Source organism: Bufo bufo, chromosome 6 (assembly GCF_905171765.1).
Source record: "Bufo bufo chromosome 6, aBufBuf1.1, whole genome shotgun sequence".
Taxonomy (NCBI): Eukaryota; Metazoa; Chordata; class Amphibia; order Anura; family Bufonidae; genus Bufo; species Bufo bufo.
Genome location: NC_053394.1, coordinates 31,154,782 through 31,163,937, shown reverse-complemented (window position 1 = coordinate 31,163,937; position 9,156 = coordinate 31,154,782).

Here is a 9,156-nt window from a genome sequence, read left to right as displayed (position 1 = left end):
AACATCAAAACCTCATCCCAACTGTGAAGTATGGTGGTGGGGGCATCAAGGTTTGGGGCTGGTTTGCTGCGTCAGGGCCTGGACGGATTGCTATCATCGAAGGAAAAATAAATTCCCAAGTTTATCAAGACATTTTGCAGGAGAACTTAAGGTCATCTGTCCACCAGCTGAAGCTCAACAGAAGATGGGTGTTGCAACAGGACAATGACCCAAAGCATAGAAGTAAATCAACAGCAGAATGGCTTAAACAGAAGAAAATACGCCTTCTGGAGTGGCCCAGTCAGAGTCCTGATCTCAACCCGATTGAGATGCTGTGGCATGACCTCAAGAAAGCGATTCACACCAGACATCCCAAGAATATTGCTGAACTGAAACAGTTCTGTAAAGAGGAATGGTCAAGAATTACTCCTGACCGTTGTGCACATCTGATCTGCAACTACAGGAAACGTTTGGTTGAAGTTATTGCTGCCAAAGGAGGTTCAACCAGTTATTAAATCCAAGGGTTCACATACTTTTTCCACCTGCACTGTGAATGTTTACATGGTGTGTTCAATAAAAACATGGTAACATTTAATTATTTGTGTGTTATTAGTTTAAGCAGACTGTGATTGTCTATTGTTGTGACTTAGATGAAGATCAGATCACATTTTATGACCAATTTGTGCAGAAATCCATATAATTCCAAAGGGTTCACATACTTTTTCTTGCAACTGTAGATATACACCCTGTACAGAATTATTAGGCAAATGAGTATTTTGACCACATCATCCTCTTTATGCATGTTGTCTTACTCCAAGCTGTATAGGCTCGAAAGCCTACTACCAATTAAGCATATTAGGTGATGTGCATCTCTGTAATGAGAAGGGGCGTGGTCTAATGACATCAACACCCTATATCAGGTGTGCATAATTATTAGGCAACTTCCTTTCCTTTGGCAAAATGGGTCAAAAGAAGGACTTGACAGGCTCAGAAAAGTCAAAAATAGTGAGATATCTTGCAGAGGGATGCAGCACTCTTAAAATTGCAAAGCTTCTGAAGCGTGATCATCGAACAATCAAGCGTTTCATTCAAAATAGTCAACAGGGTCGCAAGAAGCGTGTGGAAAAACCAAGGCGCAAAATAACTGCCCATGAACTGAGAAAAGTCAAGCGTGCAGCTGCCAAGATGCCACTTGCCACCAGTTTGGCCATATTTCAGAGCTGCAACATCACTGGAGTGCCCAAAAGCACAAGGTGTGCAATACTCAGAGACATGGCCAAGGTAAGAAAGGCTGAAAGACGACCACCACTGAACAAGACACACAAGCTGAAACGTCAAGACTGGGCCAAGAAATATCTCAAGACTGATTTTTCTAAGGTTTTATGGACTGATGAAATGAGAGTGAGTCTTGATGGGCCAGATGGATGGGCCCGTGGCTGGATTGGTAAAGGGCAGAGAGCTCCAGTCCGACTCAGACGCCAGCAAGGTGGAGGTGGAGTACTGGTTTGGGCTGGTATCATCAAAGATGAGTTTGTGGGGCCTTTTCAGGTTGAGGATGGAGTCAAGCTCAACTCCCAGTCCTACTGCCAGTTTCTGGAAGACATCTTCTTCAAGCAGTGGTACAGGAAGAAGTCTGCATCCTTCAAGAAAAACATGATTTTCATGCAGGACAATGCTCCATCACAAGCGTCCAAGTACTCCACAGCGTGGCTGGCAAGAAAGGGTATAAAAGAAGAAAATCTAATGACATGGCCTCCTTGTTCACCTGATCTGAACCCCATTGAGAACCTGTGGTCCATCATCAAATGTGATATTTACAAGGAGGGAAAACAGTACACCTCTCTGAACAGTGTCTGGGAGGCTGTGGTTGCTGCTGCACGCAATGTTGATGGTGAACAGATCAAAACACTGACAGAATCCATGGATGGCAGGCTTTTGAGTGTCCTTGCAAAGAAAGGTGGCTATATTGGTCACTGATTTGTTTTTGTTTTGTTTTTGAATGTCAGAAATGTATATTTGTGAAAGTTGAGATGTTATATTGGTTTCACTGGTAAAAATAAATAATTGAAATGGGTATATATTTGTTTTTTGTTAAGTTGCCTAATAATTATGCACAGTAATAGTCACCTGCACACACAGATATCCCCTAAAATAGCTAAAACTAAAAACAAACTAAAAACTACTTCCAAAAATATTCAGCTTTCATATTAATGAGTTTTTTGGGTTCATTGAGAACATGGTTGTTGTTCAATAATAAAATTAATCCTCAAAAAATACAACTTGCCTAATAATTCTGCACTCCCTGTATAGATATATATATAGAGAGAGAAATGCAATAATGTGAACGGCACAGCAGTAAAGATGGTGCCGGTGTGCCAGCAGCTGTGGAGGTGATCCAACATCCAATGAAAGAAATGTAAAAATTCTGCGGCACTCCCAAAAGTAGTGTTCTTTAATCACCAAAACAACGTTTCAGTCATCTTAGGCTACATTCACACGTCAGTATTTTTCTATAATCCGAATTTCGGTCCGTTTTTTGCGGATCCGTTGTTCCTGAAAATGTTTCCGTATGTCATCCGTTTTTTGAGGATCCGCAAAAAACGGAAACAAGTCTAAATTTCACAAAGCAAATAAAGTTGTTTGGATTTCTTTGAAAAAAAATGTAAAAGAAAAAGTGAATAAAAGTCTAGTTATGTGTTACCTCAGGTGCCATTTTCTTTGGTTCATCGTGAGGTAAAGAGCTCTGTGTGGAAATTTTGCTGTTTAGCCATTTTTCTGTGCAAACTCTACTGCGATAACATGCCGAAGGATATTTCTGGAGTTCTGTTCCATTGGGTCCTACTTCGTTTATTTGGACATCAAGCAGCAATGTTGGAAGAAGAACCGGAGAGGAGGAGGAGGAGACAGTGGATTCATCCCATTGTTGCGCAGAGACATCAGAAAGGACAATTTCATACTCTTTATAATGATCTGCGTCAAGACCCCTTCAAGTTTCAAAATTTTTGCCGTATGTCCATGGAGTCATTTGATCACCTTTTGTCGTCTCTCCACCCAGACCTTAACTTCATGGACACTAGCATGCGGCGCAGCATCTCTGCCGAACAAAGGCTTATTGTCACGTTGAGGTAAGGTTTTTTCGGTAATGTGAATATTTTGTGTTTTTTTTTTGAAGCAAACAAATTTTTTGTTTTTCCCCACAGATTCCTTGCAACTGGAAATTCGTTTGCATTGCTGCACTTTGAATTTTTGCTAGGGATCTCAACTATCTCTGGGATTGTCTGCCATACGTGTCAAGTCATATGGCAGCGACTCAGAGATGCGGTGATGCCCACCCCCAAGGCGGAAGATTGGCTTCGTATCGCCGAGGGATTTTACCAATCAGCGCAGTTTCCAAACTGCATTGGGGCACTGGACGGAAAGCACATCCGTGTGAAGAAGCCGCCTCACTCAGGGTCCCGGTACTTCAATTACAAGCAATATTTTTCTGTAGTGCTGATGGCCTTGGTTGACAGTAACTACAAGTTTGTAATTGTGGATATCGGGGCCTACGGGAGCACTTCAGACAGCCGCATCTTTAGTGTTTCCAGAATGGGTGAACGGCTTCGTGAAAACCAGCTTGCCCTGCCAGAGCCAAGAAGACTACCCGGATCTGCAGGTCCGCCGGCTCCATTTGTGATCGTGGCAGACGAAAGATTCGCATTGTCACACCACCTGATGCGGCCCTTCCCTAGACGCCATCTGGATGACAGGAAGCGCATCTTCAATTATCGATTGACTCGCGCCCGTCGGTATGTGGAGTGCGCTTTTGGAATACTGTCCGGTAAGTGGAGAGTATTCATGTCATCCATACAGATGAATCCAGACAATGCCACCCTGGTGATTCAGGCTTGTGTACTGCTGCACAACTTCACCAGGATACATGATGCCTCCGCTGATGCTGATATTGGTCAAAATGAGCCATCTTCTGTCAATTTTGATCAGAGTCGGACTGGACGAGCGGGAACGGCTGGGCTAGCTGTTCGGGAATTCTATGCCGACTTTTTCAGCAGTCCAGAGGGGGCATTACCGTGGCAATTGGAAGCCATCCGTGGAAGACGTTGATTTCAGCTTGAATCTGGTTTCCAAATTCCTATACAAATTTACATTTTCTTAGTTTAGTTAGATCCCCTGTTGTTAGTTTAGTTTAGGGACTCGCAAGATAATGAGGACCCTTGACGTGGGCTTGCGAGCGGAGGTATTTAATATTTGACAAATGACTATCATTATATCAAATTTTGGTGATAGTGTTTTAAAAATTAGTAATTTTTTATTTTTATTAAATACCTTCAAATACCTCAAAATAACATTTATAAAAAATTGTCTGAAATGTGTTTTTGTATTGTGCTTTTGGAACCACAAAATTTTTTTTTTGGAACAAATTTTTTTTTATGAAATGTGTGTTGGACTTAAATCTTATTATTTATATGTTATTAACTATAATTGTCTAAATAAAAATTAATAGACATATTTAAATGAAAAAAGACATTTATTACAGTAAGATTTTTTTTTAAAAGGAAAAAATTAAAGATCAAAAAGATCCCTTGTAAAAGAACTGGGGGGACGAGATCCCTCTGAAGACCTGGGTTGTCCATGTTGAAATGGGTAACTCCCCTGGGTAGAGGTTTCTCCACAATATGACCGAGATGCTGGTGGATAGTGGGAATAAGTATCCTCAAATGGCCTCCAATTGAGCATTTGATCTCGATCACGCTCTAAATTGTGAACCGTTTCAAGGGGTTCTCGTGGACCTGCAAACAGGTCCATTAAGGCTCCATTCACACGTCCGCAATGTGTTTTGCGGATACACGGAGACACGGATCCGCAAAACACGGAAAGCGGCAATGTGTGTTCCGCATTTTGCGGACCGCACATTGCCAACATAATAGAATATGCCTGTTCTTGTCCGCAATTGCGGACAAGAATAGGACATGTTCTATTTTTTTGCGGAAACGGAAGCACGGATGCGGAAGTGCGGATCCGCAAATGTGGATGCGGACAGCACATTCCGTCCCCATAGAGAATGAATGGGTCCGCACCCTTTCCGCAAAATTGCGGAAAGGATGCGGACCCATTTTGCGGACGTGTGAATGGAGCCTAAAAGTGCCACAGCAGATAAACACCGAGCTTTTTGTTCCTCTGGTATTTTTTGAAGTAAGGGCACGAAACTCTTGACCATGGTTTCGTCCGCACTCTCACCACGATTCTGGTTTAGATACTCCATAACCCTTGATTCAACAATGGTTCGAGTATCTAAAGCAGAATCGGGGGGAGGGGGACCCCTACGTCTACCAGAGGAACGACGCTGGGTGTTTATATGCTGTGGCACTGCGAGATTTTCTTGGACTTCCTCTGAGACGGTTGGCAAAGGTGGATTTTCTTCCGTTGATGCAGGGGCAGATGTATTTTCAACGGAAGATGGTCCCGATGCTGCTACGGTTTCAACCGGGTCTTGGCTGAGGTTATCAACGGTCCTGTAAAATAATTTCAAAAGTATTATTAAAGTTAATTATTCAAGGAAATATAAACATCAAAATTGATTATTATTTGACAGACATGCTGATCCGGGAAACGTCTAGCAGTTTCAAAACTACATTTCCCAACATTTCAGAATGGCATACAGAAAGCGACGGCCCTGCTCTTCTGGGTGGACGCATATACGCGTCCTCCCACGATAGGCGAGATTTCCTGTGAACGCCCGCACATAGGCGCGCGCGTTCACAGGAACGGAAGGTAAGCGAGTGGATCTCCAGCCTGCCAGCGGCGATCGTTCGCTGGCAGGCTGGAGATGCGATTTTTTTAACCCCTAATAGGTATATTAGACGCTGTTTTGATAACAGCGTCTAATATACCTGCTACCTGGTCCTCTGGTGGTCCCTTTTGCAAGGATCGACCACCAGAGGACACAGGTAGCTCAGTAAAGTAGCACCAAACACCACTACACTACACTACACCGCCCCCTGTCACTTATTAACCCCTTTATGAACCACTGATCACCCCTGATCACCCCATATAGACTCCCTGATCACCCCCCTGTAATTTTTTTGGCCCAAGTTAGCGGAAATGTATTTTTTTCCTTACAAAGTCTCATATTCCACTAACTTGTGTCAAAAAATAAAATCTCACATGAACTCACCATACCCCTCACGGAATCCAAATGCGTAAAATTTTTTAGAAATTTATATTCTAGACTTCTTCTCACGCTTTAGGGCCCCTAAAATGCCAGGGCAGTCTAAATACCCCACATGTGACCCCATTTCGGAAAGAAGACACCCCAAGGTATTCCGTGAGGGGCATAATGAGTCCATGAAAGATTGAAATTTTTGACCAAAGTTATCGGAAAGGGAGACTTTGTGCGAAAATACAAAAAAAACAATTTCCGCTAACTTGTGCCCAAAAAAAAAAAGTACAATGAACTCACTATGCCCATCAGTGAATACCTTTGGGTGTCTACTTTCCGAAATGGGGTCATTTGTGGGATGTTTGTACTGTCTGGCCATTGTAGAACCTCAGGAAACATGACAGGTGCTCAGAAAGTCAGAGCTGATTCAAAAAGCGGAAATTTACATTTTTGTACCATAGTTAGTAAACGCTATAACTTTACCCAAACCATTTTTTTTTTTTAGCCAAACATTTTTTTTTTAACAAAGACATGTAGAACAATAAAAAAATGCATTGATCCAGAACTGATCATTCATGGGCCGCGTGCGAGAGTTGATTTCACAGGTCGACCCAGAAACGCCAGTCTGAAAGGCACCAAACTAATCATCAAGATAACATTGAAATAAAATCTAAAATAAAACATTACTTACGGTCGAGTATCCATGATTGGCCTTAAGAATTGTAAATTGGCCGTATACAAATATGGCTTTTTGGCCAGCGATCCGTCACCACTTTTTTGATGCTGGTTCATTTCCCGCTTAAATTGGTCCCGGCAGGAGTACCAGCGGTTTTTTATTTTGCTGACTAGGTAAAAAAAAACAAAAAAAAAAAAAACAGACATATATTTTAAATTTGCCAAAATTATAAAAAAAACAACATATCTGAGATTTAAACAGTATTCAAACACTCATCTACTCAATTTACTGTATTAGCTGTAAGGCAGGCATGCACTACCTCAGGCCCTCATGCTGTTTCCAAACTACAACTCCCAGCATTTCTGCACAGGCGACAGCTAATAGCCTATAGCATGGCATGTTAGGTGTTGTAGATTGTCCAAAGCTGTATGGCCACAGCTTGAGCAGCCATGCTATAAGGAGTTAACATGTTTGCAAGACCTAAAAAAAAGTAGCCATATGCAGCTGGATAATAATGCCTTGCTATGCACAGGTTTGCAAAGTAAAAATCTGGGACTGGGGGCTTAAAATGTTTGCAAACCAGTAAAAAAGCATGCATATGCAGATGTATAGTAATGCATTGCTATGCACAGGTTTGCAAAGTAAAAATCTGGGACTGGGGGCTTAAAATGTTTGCAAACCAGTAAAAAAGCATGCATATGCAGATGTATAGTAATGCATTGCTATGCACAGGTTTGCTAAGTAAAATTCTTAGACGTAAGGATTAGAAAAGTTTGAAAAGCAAAAAAAAGCATGAATATGCAGCTGGATCTTTATGCTATATGGAATGCATGGTCGGCCTGCTGCTCTCCAAATGGTGAACAACTACTACTCTAGACAGCACGTCATAGGAGGAGTAGTAGTTTGTAGAGCCATAGTTTTCACATTCCTGAAAACATGCACTTCATACAAGAAATATGACCAGACATATATACATATATAAATTACTCACTGATGAGGTGACGCTTCTTTGAGTCTGCTTTAGCAAATTCAGCCCCGTCTATTTCTTGGGCAATCTCTTCCCATGACCTTTCCTTCTGGACTCGGTCATGGTAGGAGTCCAGTCGGGTATCCCATAGGTTGGGACGCTCTTCAATTAGCGTTATTAATTTCTCCACATCATAGAGTGGCATCCTGACAACTTTAAATCCAGTATGATTTAAAACAAAGATGATCCAGCTCTGCAAAGCCCTTCCCCTTTGATTTCTGTGGGCAGGATTTAATTTCCAGGAACGGAATCCGTATAAAACGGATGACATACGGAATGACATCCGAATGTCTTCCGTTTTATACGGATCCATTGACTTTGTATTGTACCAGGATCCGATTTTTGCGGAAAAGAATAGGACATGTATCACGGTCGGCGTGGCTATCACATACGTGACACAGAGGGAGGGAACGAGGAAGGCCCTGCCCAAGTGAGAGGGAAGATGGTGACCCCTGGCCAGGGGCGTACCTAGAGCATTTGGCACCCGGGGCGAACCCTTTGTTTGGCACCCCCCCCCCCCCCCCCCCCCCAAGAAAGTTAAGAAAACATGCACAAACTTTTTTCAATGTTTTCAATAATATTTATAAATAAAAATAAAACCCCTTAATAAAATAATAAACCTCTGCACACCCCCTTAACGAAATAAACCCATTAACCCCCCTTAATAAAACCCATTAACCACCCCTTAATAGACCCCTTAACCCTTCCTTAATAAAATAAAAACCTGCACCCCCTTAAACCCCAGTATAATAAACATTGGTGGCGCAGTGCGCCCCCCCTCCCTAGTATAATAAACATATAAACATTGGTGTGGTGGTGCAGTGCGCCCCCCCCAACACCCTAGTATAATAAACATTGGTGGCGCAGTGTGCCCCCCCAACATAATAAACATTGGTGGCGCAGTGCGCCCCCCTCCCTAGTATAATAAACATATAAACATTGGTGGTGCAGTGCGCCCCCCCCAACACCCCAGTATAATAAACATTGATGGCGCAGTGTGCCCCCCCAACATAATAAACATTGGTGGGCAGTGCGCCCCCCCTCCCTAGCATAATAAACATATAAACATTGGTGGGCAGTGCGCCCCCCCTCCCTAGCATAATAAACATATAAACATTGGTGGTGCAGTGCGCCCCCCCCAACACCCCAGTATAATAAACATTGGTGGCACAGTGCGCCCCCCCCCCCAACATAATAAACATTGGTGGGCAGTGCCAATGAGGGTTAAAAAAATAAATAAAAATTAACTCACCACCTCCAATTGATCGCGTAGCAGCCGGTCTCATGTACTTTTTCTTCAGGACGCAGGACCTGTGG